Source organism: Ovis canadensis, chromosome 15, assembly GCF_042477335.2.
Source record: "Ovis canadensis isolate MfBH-ARS-UI-01 breed Bighorn chromosome 15, ARS-UI_OviCan_v2, whole genome shotgun sequence".
NCBI lineage: Eukaryota > Metazoa > Chordata > Mammalia > Artiodactyla > Bovidae > Ovis > Ovis canadensis.
The window spans coordinates 68,084,822-68,097,028 of NC_091259.1; the positions used below are offsets into that span (position 1 = coordinate 68,084,822).

A 12,207-nucleotide genomic window follows, 5' to 3' on the forward strand; every position below is an offset into this window, starting at 1 on the left:
GTGCATGGGGATGACCCAGAAAGATGTTATGGGGAGGGAGGTGGGAGGGGGGTTCATGTTTGGGAATGCATGTAAGAATTAAAGATTTTAAAATGTAAAAAATAAAAAACTAAAAATAAAAAAAATAAAAAATAAATTAAAAAAAAAAAAAAAAAGACTGCCCCCGGCAACAGCAAGAGTCAACAACACATATCTGACGTTTAAGCGAGGAAAGTGCAGTTATTTATATTCCAGGCATTTGTTCAACAACAAACATTGATTGAGCACCTACCACATACAGACAGGTCAAAAGCATTTTGTAAAACAAAGTCTTGACCTCATGGATCTTATATTCTAACCAGAAGAGACAGATAAAGACTGAATAAAGACAAAGACTAAATAAATGTGTAACTAATAAAATGTCAAGCAAGAGCCCAAGAAAAAAATAAAATAGGATAAAGAGACTGAGAGTGAAAGAGTGGTTATTAGGGAAAGATTTCCTAATAATTAATGTTTAGGTAGATTCTTGGACTTATTAGGAATAAGCCAAGATAAACTGAAGAAGAGAATTCTAGGCTGAGGGAATGGCATGTTTAAAAACGCTGACATGGACGTTAGATTTGTGTGTTCAAGGGACACAGCAAGGAAGACAGCCTAACACTGGGGAACAACACAGAGAGTGTCAATGAGACACAAGGGGGCATCAGGGAACAAGGCAGGCCAGCTCATACAGAGCCCTTAAGGAGATGCCTTAGAATTTTACTCCAAGCATGAGGGGAAACCGCTGGAGTATTTTGAGCAGGAAACTGATGTGATCAAATTTATTTTCTTAAAGGATTCCTCTGGCTGCTTTGAGAGGATAGACTTAGAGTGTACCAGTCAGGGTTCTCTAGAGAAACAGAACCAATAAAACATTAGATAGACAGATAGCTAGGAGAGAGATTAATTTGTTATAAGGAATTTACAAGATTACAGAGGCTGAGAAGTCTCAAGATGTGCAGTCAGCGGGCGGAATGGAGACCCAGCAGAGCAGGTAGTATAGTTATAGCTTAAGTCTGAAGGCCAGGAAAACCAGAAAAGCTGATGGTATAAAATCTAGTCTAAAAGCTGGCAGGATCAAGACTCAAGAAGAGATGGTTTGTCAGTTCAAATCTGAAAGCAGAAAAAAAGCAGATGTCCCAGCTCAAGACATTCAGCGGGAATTCCCAGTTACTCACAGGAGGGTCTACTTTTTATTCTAATCAGGCCCGTAACTAACTGGGTAAAGATCACCAACATTATGCAGAGCAATCTGCTTTACTCAGTCTACCAATTCAAATGTTAGTCTCATCTAAAACACCGTCACAGATATACCCATAATAATGTTTGACTAAATATCTGGGCACCCATGGCCCAACTAGGGTAACACATAAAGTTAATCAACACACAGGCAAGGAAGAGAGGAGGCAGGAAGACCATGAGAAGGTTCTTGTCATTTACCAGACAAGAGATGAGGATGTCTTGTATTTGGGTTGCAGCCTCTGAAGTGATGGAAAGAGGCAGGATTTGGGTACTTTACTTGAAAGTAAAGCCAAAGGAAATTGCTGCTCAACTTCATACAGGATATGAGGAGGAAGATTCAAGGATGACTCCAAAGTATTTGGCCTGAGCAAGTAGCTAAAGGGAAATGTACTCATAACCCTAATAACACTAATAGCTGCTTTTCTTATTTACTTTCCTTTTTGGTGGGAGGAGGTTGAGAATAAAGTAAAAATCAAGAATTTGGTTTAAGACATGTTAAGAGTTAAGAAGTTTTTAGATACCAAGTGGCAATGTCAACAGTTTTCATATAAAAGCCTAGAGTTTAGAAAAGAGATCAGAATTGGAAATGTGAATTTGAAATTTATTTAGGTGGTCTTTAAAGTTAAGGGACTGAATTAAGTCACTAAGGGAATGAGACAGAATAGAAGAGGTATGAGAACTGAACGTGAGGAACCCCAACATTTAGAGGAGGAATGATGGATGAGCCCATAAAAACAAACGAAAGCCAAAAGTATTCCACGTGGAAGAAACATCATGAGAACAAAGTACCCTGGAAGCCACATAAAATCTTTTAAGAAAGAGATCACATTTGTGGGAAGACACTAAGAGGTAAGAGGACTGATCACTGTATCTTGCAACCATGAGTTCTTGGGTAATCTTCCAAAAAAAAGTTTTACTAAATTTTATTACAATTTGTATTTCTTGTTTATACACATCCTGTAAGCAGGAAAATATATACATTTTTGTTTGTTTCATTTTTATTTTTAGATATCAAGAACTAGCTAGCCACTGATGAAGTTTACATTATTATACGTTGGTGAATGGAATAAGGTCTTCAGTTTTGATGGCCTCTATTTTATCAGTTCACACAGAAATGTTTAAGTTCCAGAGAACCAACTCACCCTGAAAGTTACAAAGTTATTGATAAAATCTGATTTGTTAATCAAAAGCCAGTTTATCCATTTTTATTAGGAAATACACTATTCTAACACCAATGGAAAAGAGTTAATAGTAAAATGAGCCCTCTCAGGGTGGTATTACTTTGAAGAAGTTACCATAGTCCAGAGTCTAGTCCTTATTCTGCCCAGTATTAAACTCTGTGAGCAGATTTGACTTGAGACATTTGGCTTTTCACTAATCACATTCAAAAAGACTCCTGAATGAACTCAAATGAAGTTTGTTTGAGCTTGAAGATCTATTATTCTTTGACTTGCTTCACTGTCAAAGACTGAACACTTACTGGCCATATATGAAATTTCTCAGGACACCTCGCTGTAGCTCTTTATGTTCTATATTCATGTACACAGATACCTGAATAAGCTTAATAAGTTATATTTTATAGATAAATGCAAACCTAAACATGGAACTGCACATTCTGTCTCTAATGTATCAGGAATGTGACTAGTGCCCCCCACTTGCAACTGCCACTGCCTGAGCCCACAGTACTGTCCATATTGACTCCCTGCATCGGCCTCCCCCCAAGTCATCGTGCTCCCACACTTGCTCAGTCTATTCCCAAGAACTGACTAATCCAACAGCCAGAATGATTCTCATAAATGCAAGACAACTTTCAAAACTCTCCAATATCTCTCTATTTTACTCAGAGAAATACCCAGAGTCCTGAGAGTGTCCTAGGGCATACCACCTGAGCTATATCCCCATCACTTACCTCTGACTAGTTCCTACTACTCTTGGACTAACTCACCCTATGCCAGGTGTATTGACAACCTTGATGTTCCTCACTCATCCCAGACATGCCTCCACCTCAGGTGTTTATACTGATTGTTCCCTCTGCCTGGAGAGCTTTTCACCAGATAGTCACACTGCTGACTCCCTCACCTCCTTCAAGTCTTTGTTCAGGTCATATCTTCTCAATGCAAATTCCTCTGGATAAATGGTTAACAACATCCTTTCCTACAAAACTGCCCTTGGGTTAACATTTTAGCTCTGTTTCCCTGAAAAGTTGATAAAGTTAAGAGAGCAGTTGTGTCATAAAGCAACAGCACTTATGGTGAAAACAATTCTGGATTCATAAGTAGCATCTGGATCAAAAGTTACATATGTGAACCATAGATTCTTGGTTGGAATCTATAGCTTTGGAAGTGATAACTCTTGTAACTAAACATGTCCCTTGCAGGAACATGTTCCCATGCCTGAGATCGTAACATGAGACACTAGGTTACACTTGAGAAACAGGGTTTCTAAGCCAGGGTGTATGTTGTACTTACCCAAATGGACCATCTATTTTCACACTAAAACTTTGGTGGGGATGCAAAAAAGACTGGCTCCTGGATGGCTGTAGGGATTGCTGCAAAAACTACTCCCACTAAAGAGAAACACATGCCTGTGCTACTGGCATGCTGCTTTTCCTGACCTATATCCTTTTTTTTTTTTGTAATCAATGTTTATTGGAGTATAGCTGATTTAGTGTTAGTTTCTGCTGTACAGCAAAGTGTATCAGTTACACATATACATATACACACCTTTTTAGATTCTATTCCGATATATATATTATATAAATAATATATGCATATATAATATATTTTATGTTTATATATATATACATATATATATATATATATATATATATATATATATATATATATCCTGGAGAAGGAAATGGCAACCCACTCCAGTATTCTTGCCTGGAGAATCCCATGAACGGAGAAGCCTGGTGAGCTACAGTCCATGGGGTCACAAAGAGTCCAACACAACTGAAGAGACATAGTTCACACGCTATGTAAGTCATTACAGAGTATTGAACAGGGTTCCCTGTGCTGGGTCCTTATTAGTTCTCTATTTTACTGACCTATATCCTTCTAAGTAAAGCTTAGTGCAGTATGGCCTATGGTAATTTAATTGAACCAGAGAATACTTCCCAGGTGGTGATCACACAAGGAGCTCAAGAGAAAATGAGCTGGAAATCAGCCATGAAGCAGACCAGCAGGAGTGTGGAAGAACTAGGAAAGCTCTGAATGAGATATCTGGGCATGTGGACAGTGCAAGAATGCAAGACTAGAGGTCAGAGCTGAAGTCTGCAGGCACTAAAAGAGGCATCTGTAGGTTCATCAGCACAACTACCCTCCCATTAACTACCCACATCTAGGATGCCTGCATCTGGCTTTCTAGCCTTTATCTGCACCTGACTGGAGTGGGCGCCACAGTCAACTGGCAGCAGTTCCTGGGAAGCCCACAAAGCACAGCGGATGAGTCAAGGCCTTAAAGCAGCCAAAGCACTGCTGTGCCAAGGCAACTCTGGCAGCTTAGTGGGAGCATGTGAGAAACTGTGTCTCTAGCCCCAGGATGTTGGGTCCAGGGACTCAAGGAATGTTTTGGAGGGGCCGGTTTCCTATGTACCGTGTCAACAGAGGAACATCCCACTTCCATGGGCCCTTCATGGAACAGCTCCCCCATTGCTCTCTAGCTCCATCAAGTCCAGATCCTTCCTTCCCTGCCTGCTCTCAACATGCTGTGCTTCTCACTACTTCTTCAACACAGAGGACTTTTCACACCCCTGTGTCTTGCCAGATATTATTCCCTCTGCCTGGCATGGACTTTTCCAACTCACTTTATCTGATCCAGAAAAGGATGCTTCAGGCTAACTGAATCCCTTGACCTAAAGTCACCTTTCTTTAGGTGTCCCTTTCTCCAGCTACTGCTTCTTCCTCCTTCCTTTGTGCCATATCTCCATTAAGTTCTCCTCACATTATTCAATTTTTGTGTGTTCCAGATCTTTCCAACTCGACTCTGACTGGCAACATTTACAGAAATGTATTGAATATTTTTATTTATCAGTTTCTTCACTAAGAGTATACCTTCCTCAAAAGTGCAAACAATTATCTATTTGTTCAGTAGTTTAATAAGTATTTGCAAGTTCTTCCACTGTCAGGGATCCAGAGAAAAAATGGCAAGCAAGAAAGACCATACCCTCGTGGAAGGGCTATTAAAATGCTTTCTTAGGATTTCTTGATTTTAGAGACCACACATCATTTCAAGCATTTTTACATATTTATTTATTTTTAAATATGTTTATTTATCTGGCTGCATTGGGTCTTGGATCCCCGATCTTTATTACATCATGCAGGATCTTTTTAGTTGCAGCATACAAACACTTGGTTATGGCATGTGGGATCTAGTTCCCTGAGTAGGGATTGAACCCAGGCCCCCTGCATTGGGAGTGCAGAGCCTTAGCCACTGGACTACCAGGGAAGTTCCTCAAGCGCTTTTAAATGTACCCGCAAAATTCATGAAAGCAGTCTTACAATTTATTGTGTGAATCATTAGATACAAATAGCACATATAATTCATGAATTATGATTTTGTATCACTTATACTTATTGAGGACTTTGAAATTAAGAAATAAAATTTTCAAAAGCACTGAAGTATTTATGAATACTCAACAACTAAGTCAACATTTAATTATTAATGTGGATTTTCTTCATTTTTAAACTTTGGATTTTTTTATTAATTTAAATTTATGAATTCAGATTTTCAGTTTTATTTTCACATTTTGCAACTTTTAGAGACATGATCTAATACCAATATCTGGCCTTCCTTGCCTCTGGGCAAATAGCTGTATTTCTCAATTGCTATAGTTGTGCAAAGCCATGTGATTAGACCTGTCCAATGAAAGGAGAATGATGGACAGGGAAGAGCCTCCGTTCTTTAGACTCTCCTTTTCTCCACCTTGGCAATCAGGAAGGCTGGATTTTCTAGGTGGTGCATCTAAGGGATTATGGAGGTTGTATCAGTGTGGGTTCTTGAGTGACTTTGTAGAGTCCAGAATGTCCAGTCCCTTACCATTAACCTATAATGAACATGTAACATAAGCTAGAAATAAGCTTTTGTATTAAGCTGCTAAAGACCTGGGAAATATCTGTTGTTGCAGTATAGTCTCACCAATGCTGACTAATAAAAGCTCCCCCCCTTTTTTTTTTTTTTGAATTTTTTTGGGTCTCTTACATTTTCAGAGACCCTGCCTCCAGGCCTAAGACACCATGCCCACACTACCTAGTAAATGAAACAGTCCTAAGTCTACCAGGGGAAACAGATGATCAAATGAGAAGTTAAAGTTTAATCAATGCAATTCTTTCAACAGAGATTTACTGAGCTCATGCTACATGGAAAGAGGATAAGATCAACTTTTCCTAAGTCACATGGCTGCAGGAGAGTGTGGTGGATACTGGAACAGATTCAGAGTTCTAAGTAGGAGAAAGAGAGATGAAGGCTCTGTAGACAGCTATTAGTATCTGCCACAGAGCAACAATTCCAAAGTTATAATGGCTTCTCTCACCAATGGCCCCAAATGAAATAACAATAAGATACTCTGGCACTAAAGAAAAGATGATTTCTATGAGAAGATAAACATTGTTCTGTATTGTTTTAGTCTACAAGCTATTAAGGGAGGCTAAGGAGGATGGACCCTTATAAGGAAAAAGAGGCCATTCCATTAAACAGAGCGAAAAGCACTTTCTCTTCAAGTGGGGTGTGATAGAGAAAGAACCTGGCTACCTGAGAGATGGCAGTGACCAGGAAAAGATAAGGGGAAGAATGCAAGAAAAAAAAAGCTGTCAAGAATTCTGACCTAAGAAGATTCTCTATTTTTGGCTGTCAGTAATACTATAGTTAAAATATTATTTTGTACAATGCTCCCCGTAAGGTTGAGAGACTGGGGTTCAGACTTCTTTTTCTGTTAATATTTGTACTTTTTAAAATACAGCTTTTTGTATATTGCAACAAAAGCAAGCATTAATCATTCTTAAATTGATTTTATAGAGGCTAATTTAACTACAGTAAAATTCACTAATTTTAGGTTTACAGTTTGATGAGTTTTAAGCTATGTAATAAGCATTACTATCAAAATATAAAACATTTAATTCATCCAAAAAAGTTCTCTCTTATTCCTTTGATATATACTCATTTTGAAACATGTCCTTAAAAAAGTTTGCCAACCTTATTTCCATGAGTGGACTCTCAATCAGTTCAGTCACTCAGTCGTGTCTGACTCTTTGTGACCCCATGGACTGCAGCACACCAGGCTTCCCTGTCCATCACCAACTCCTGAAGCTTGCTCAGACACATGTCTTTTGAGTCAGTGATGCCATCCAACCATCTCATCCTCTGCCATGCCCTTCTACTCCTGCCTTCAATCTTTTCCTGCATCAGGGTCTTTTCCAACGAGTCAGTTCTTCACATCACGTGGCCAAAGTACTGGAGCTTCAATTTCAGTATCAGTCCTTCCAATGAATATTCAGGGCTGATTTCCTTTAGGATGGACTGGTTTGATTTCCTTGCAGTCCAAGGGACTCCCAAGAGTCTTCTCCAACACAACAGTTCAAAAGCATTGATTCTTCAGTGTTCAGCTTTCTTTATGGTCCAGTTCTCACATCCATACATGACTCCTGGAAAAACCATAGCTTTGACCCTACAGACCTTTGTTGGCAAAGTAATGTCTCTGCTTTTTAATATGCTGTCTAGGTTTGTCATAGCTTTTCTTCAAAGGAGCAAGCATCTTTTAATAGATTCTCAATAGACTGCATCAAAGATGATAATCACAGAACTTCTCTGGTGGCCCACTGGTTAAGAATCTACCTGCCCATGCAGGGCATATGAGTTTGATCCCTGGTCCAGGAAGATACCACTTGGCCATGGAACAACTAATCCTGTGTGCCACAACCACTGAACCCAAGCTTGAGAGCCCGCGCTCCACAACAAGAGAAGCCACTGCAATGAGAAGCCCGTGCACTGTGACTAGAGAATAGCCGCTGCTCAACGTAACTCGAGAAAGCCCACACACTACAACAAAGACCCAGCACAGCCAAAAATAAAAATAAACAACAAAATTGGTTTTAAAAGATGATAACCACAAACCCTTGGCTAGTAATTGTTTCAGGAATGAATGCGTGCATGCTAAGTCACTTCAGTGGTGTCCAACTCTTTGCAACCCCAGGGACTACAGCCCACCAGGCACCTCCTTCCATGGGATCCTCCAGGCAAGAATATTGGAGTCATTTCCTCCTCCAGAGGATCTTCCCGACCCAGGGATTGAACCTGAGTATGAAAATCTAATCCTGGCCTAGGACTGGATTGCTATAAACTACTGGGAAAGCATGGTTATCTTCTTCTGCTCATGATGGAGTAACTAACTGACGCTAGACATTTTCACCATAAACAAACAGAAAACTGGACAAACTTTGCGAAAGAACTGTTTGCTGACTTTATACAACAGGTAGTGAAGGATTCTGACCCCTTTATGTTTACTCCCAATTTCTTCCCAAAAGAAGTGTCCAGCCTCCAAAGAAGGAAGGTATAAGCAAATCAGAAAAAGGCTCATTTACAGAGCCAGGGAGACATAGAGCAGAATTTAGGAGGCTGAACAGCAGAAATTTCTATAGCAGAACACCAGAGAGAAGGGAACTAAGCAGAGAAAGAGTGTCAGAAAGCTGCATCAGGGTCACAAGTATTCACTAAATTCTAAGATGCCACACAGTTGGTCAAAGAGCAAATATAATGAAAAAGAATAGCAAGTTGGTAAAAGCTGAGTATCTTAGAACTCCTCTCATTAGTCATGCCATCCTACTCCCTTTATTCATAATCCCACAGCACAGGGGCCTCTGTCTCCTCTATGTCATCACTGTCTACTCTCATCTCTGATGCACAGAGGACCTATTCCATAAAAATGCAATTATGTAAGTGCTCTAAGATTGACTTGTGATTCTAAAGAAAAACTTGCTTGCCTTATAGGTGATCCATTTAAGAAAATAAGGGTCCATCATTGCAATCCAGAGATATAGCCTAAAATAGGTTTTCTGGAGCAGCAAAATTTATCAGAACCCAGCAGGGGGTTGGGGAAAGGGAGGAAACCAAGGCAATAAGAGGACAGAGGGCAACAGACTGAAAAACAGGGTACTTCTTTGTACCCATTGGATGATTACTCTGTCTGTTTGGCCATAGCAAGTGGTTTGTGGGATCTTAGTTTCCCAACTAGGAATTGAACTTGAACCCTTGGCAGTAGGGTAAACTGGAAACAGTAACAGACTTTATTTTCTTGGGCTCCAAAATCACTGCAGACAGTGACTGCAATCATGAAATTAAAAGACACTTGCTTCTTGGAAGAAAAGCTATGACAAACCTAGATAGCGTATTAAAAAGAAGAGACATCACATGGCCGACAAAGGTCTGGACTGTCAAAGCTATGGTTTTTCCAGTAGTGATGTATGGATGAGAGAATTGTACCATAAAGAAGGCTGAGTGCTGAAGAATTGATGCTTTTGAACTATGGTGCTGGAGAAGACTTTTGTGAGTACTTTGGAGCAAGGAGATCCAACCAGTCCATCCTAAAGGAAATCAGTCCTGAATACTCATTGAAAGGACTGATGCTGAAACTGAAGCTCTAATACTTTCACCACCTGATGTGAAGACCCAACTCATTGGCAAAGACCCTGATGCTAGGAAAGACTGAGGGCAGGAGGAAAAGAGGTGACAGAGTAAGGTGGTTGGATGGCATCACTGACTCAAAGGAGATGAGTTGAGCAAATTCCTGGAAATGGTGAAGGACAGGGAAGCCTGGCATCCTGTAGTCCATGGAGTCACAAACACGACTTAGCAACCAAACAACAACAACCTTGGTAGTAAAAGCACAGAGCCCTAACCACTGGGGCTGGTAGGGAATTCCCTGATTACTTTGTTTGGCCCAAAAGGTAATTCAAAAGCAATAGGAAAACATGTTAGGTCATTCTCTAAACTATGAACATGTTTGAAATAAGCCATTCATAAGGTCAGTTTCTTTCTTGTAATACCTGGACTCACCCATTTCCAAATGTTTTTAGATGGAGTCCATCAGTCATGTCCAATTCTTTGCAACCCTGTAGACTGTAGCCCACCAGGCTCCTCCGTCCATGGGATTCTCCAGGCAAGAATACTGGAATACTGGAGTGGGTTGCCATTTGCTTCTCCAGGGGATCTTTCTGGCCCAGGGATCGAACCCAGGTCTCCTGCATTGCAGACAGATGCTTTACCCTCTGAGCCACCAGGGAAGCCCACATAGACTAAAGCAAACACCCTGGTTCTCACTGAGAAAGAATCGCCTCTCAACGATCGTTTTGGTAACATGGGAAGCTTAGAAACTACAGAGTATCCACAACCAGAATTTAATTTCCAACATTTTATTCCAGATTAAACATCACAAAGAATGGGATTACCTTGCAGAACACTGAAGAAGTAGGCTGGGAAGTAAGAGTCAAGCAATGGTAAAATTGAATCTGCTGATAAGCAAGGAAGTGGGAAGAAAAGTGTTCAGGTCACATCTGTTTCCTAAGGGTTGTGGTCATGGAAATTTCTTCCAAGTCAGTAGGTAAAACAAAAGTATTAAGTAACACTAAAAAGAACAAGAATTTTTTTTTTTTAATCTCTATTTGAAAGCACTAAGAGCTGCTGAGGCAACCAGGACTGAAAGGGCCAAGATCCTAAAGAAAAGTGAAGAGAGAAAGGTAAGCCAGTAAATTTCCCCTTGGGGAATTAATTTCCTAATTCTTGAAAGTTAAAGTCACTCAGTCATGTCAGACTCTTTGTGACCCCATGGACTGTGGGATTCTCCAGGTCAGAATACTGGAGTGGGTAGCCTTTCCCTCATCCAGGGGATCCTCCCAACCCAGGGATTGAACCCAGGTCTCCCACATTGCAGGTGGATTCTTTACCAGTTGAACCACCAGGAAAGCCCAAGAATGCTGGAGTAGGTAGCCTGTCCCTTCTTCAGCGGATCTTCCTGATCCAGGAATCGAACTGGAGTCTCCTGCATTGCAGGTGGGTTCTTTACCAACTACGCTGCTAGGGAAGCCCTAATAAAAGGCTAATTTGTGTTAGTCGCTCAGTCGAGTCAGATTCTTTGCGACCCCATGGACTGTAGCCCACCAGGCTCCTCTGTCCATGGGATTCTCCAGGCAAGAATACTGGAGTGGGTTGCCATTTCCTTCTCCAAAAGGCTAATTTAGCTGGCTAACAGGCTAATTTGGGTGAAGTGTAGTTCCTAATGGGCTTCCCAGGTAGCGATAGTGGTAAAGAACTCAGCAGCCAATGCAGGAGACCTAAGAGAAAGAGATGTGGGTTCCACCTGTGGGTGGCGAAAGATCTCCTGGAGGAGGGCATGGCAACCCAGTCCAGTATTCATGCCTGGAGAATCCCATGGACATAGGAACCTGGCAGGCTACAGTTCAGAGGGTCACAAAGAGTCAGACACAACTGAAGTGACTTAGCATGCACGCAGGCAGGTAGTTCCTAAAAGGCAAAGCAGCAGGAGTTTCTGGTAATCATACAGGACTGCGCTGTCTCTAAGTTGTGTCCAACTCTTTTGCAACCCTATGGACTGTAGCCCGCCAGGCTCCTCTGTCCAGGGGATTCTTCGGGCAAGAATACTGGAGTGGGTTGCCATTTCCTTCTCCAGGGGATCTTCCTGACCCAGGGATCAAACCCACATATCTTAAGTCTCCTGCATTGGCAGGTGGGTTCTTTACTAGCGCCAGGACAGAAAAGACCAAAAGTGGATTCCAGAATCACAAAGACAGCAACGATGGGGAGAGACAAGCTTGACACATAGTTGAATTTTCAAGGTATACAAAGCAAGAGGGTAAGAATCTAAGGAAAATGCCAATGAAAGCATCAGAGTTTACAATGGTCTGACAGTGTCAAGGAAATAAGAATATATGACCCAGC

At 40.9% G+C, this 12,207-nt stretch overlaps 1 non-coding gene across 1 annotated transcript; it reads right to left on the reverse strand.

Moving 5' to 3' along the window:
- Nucleotides 1-5,636: 5,636 nt before the first annotated feature.
- On the reverse strand, nt 5,637-5,709 carry TRNAG-CCC (transfer RNA glycine (anticodon CCC)). Its single transcript has one exon. It is a non-coding gene; the product is annotated as a tRNA-Gly (tRNA).
- Between the last annotated feature and the right edge of the window lie 6,498 nt (nt 5,710-12,207).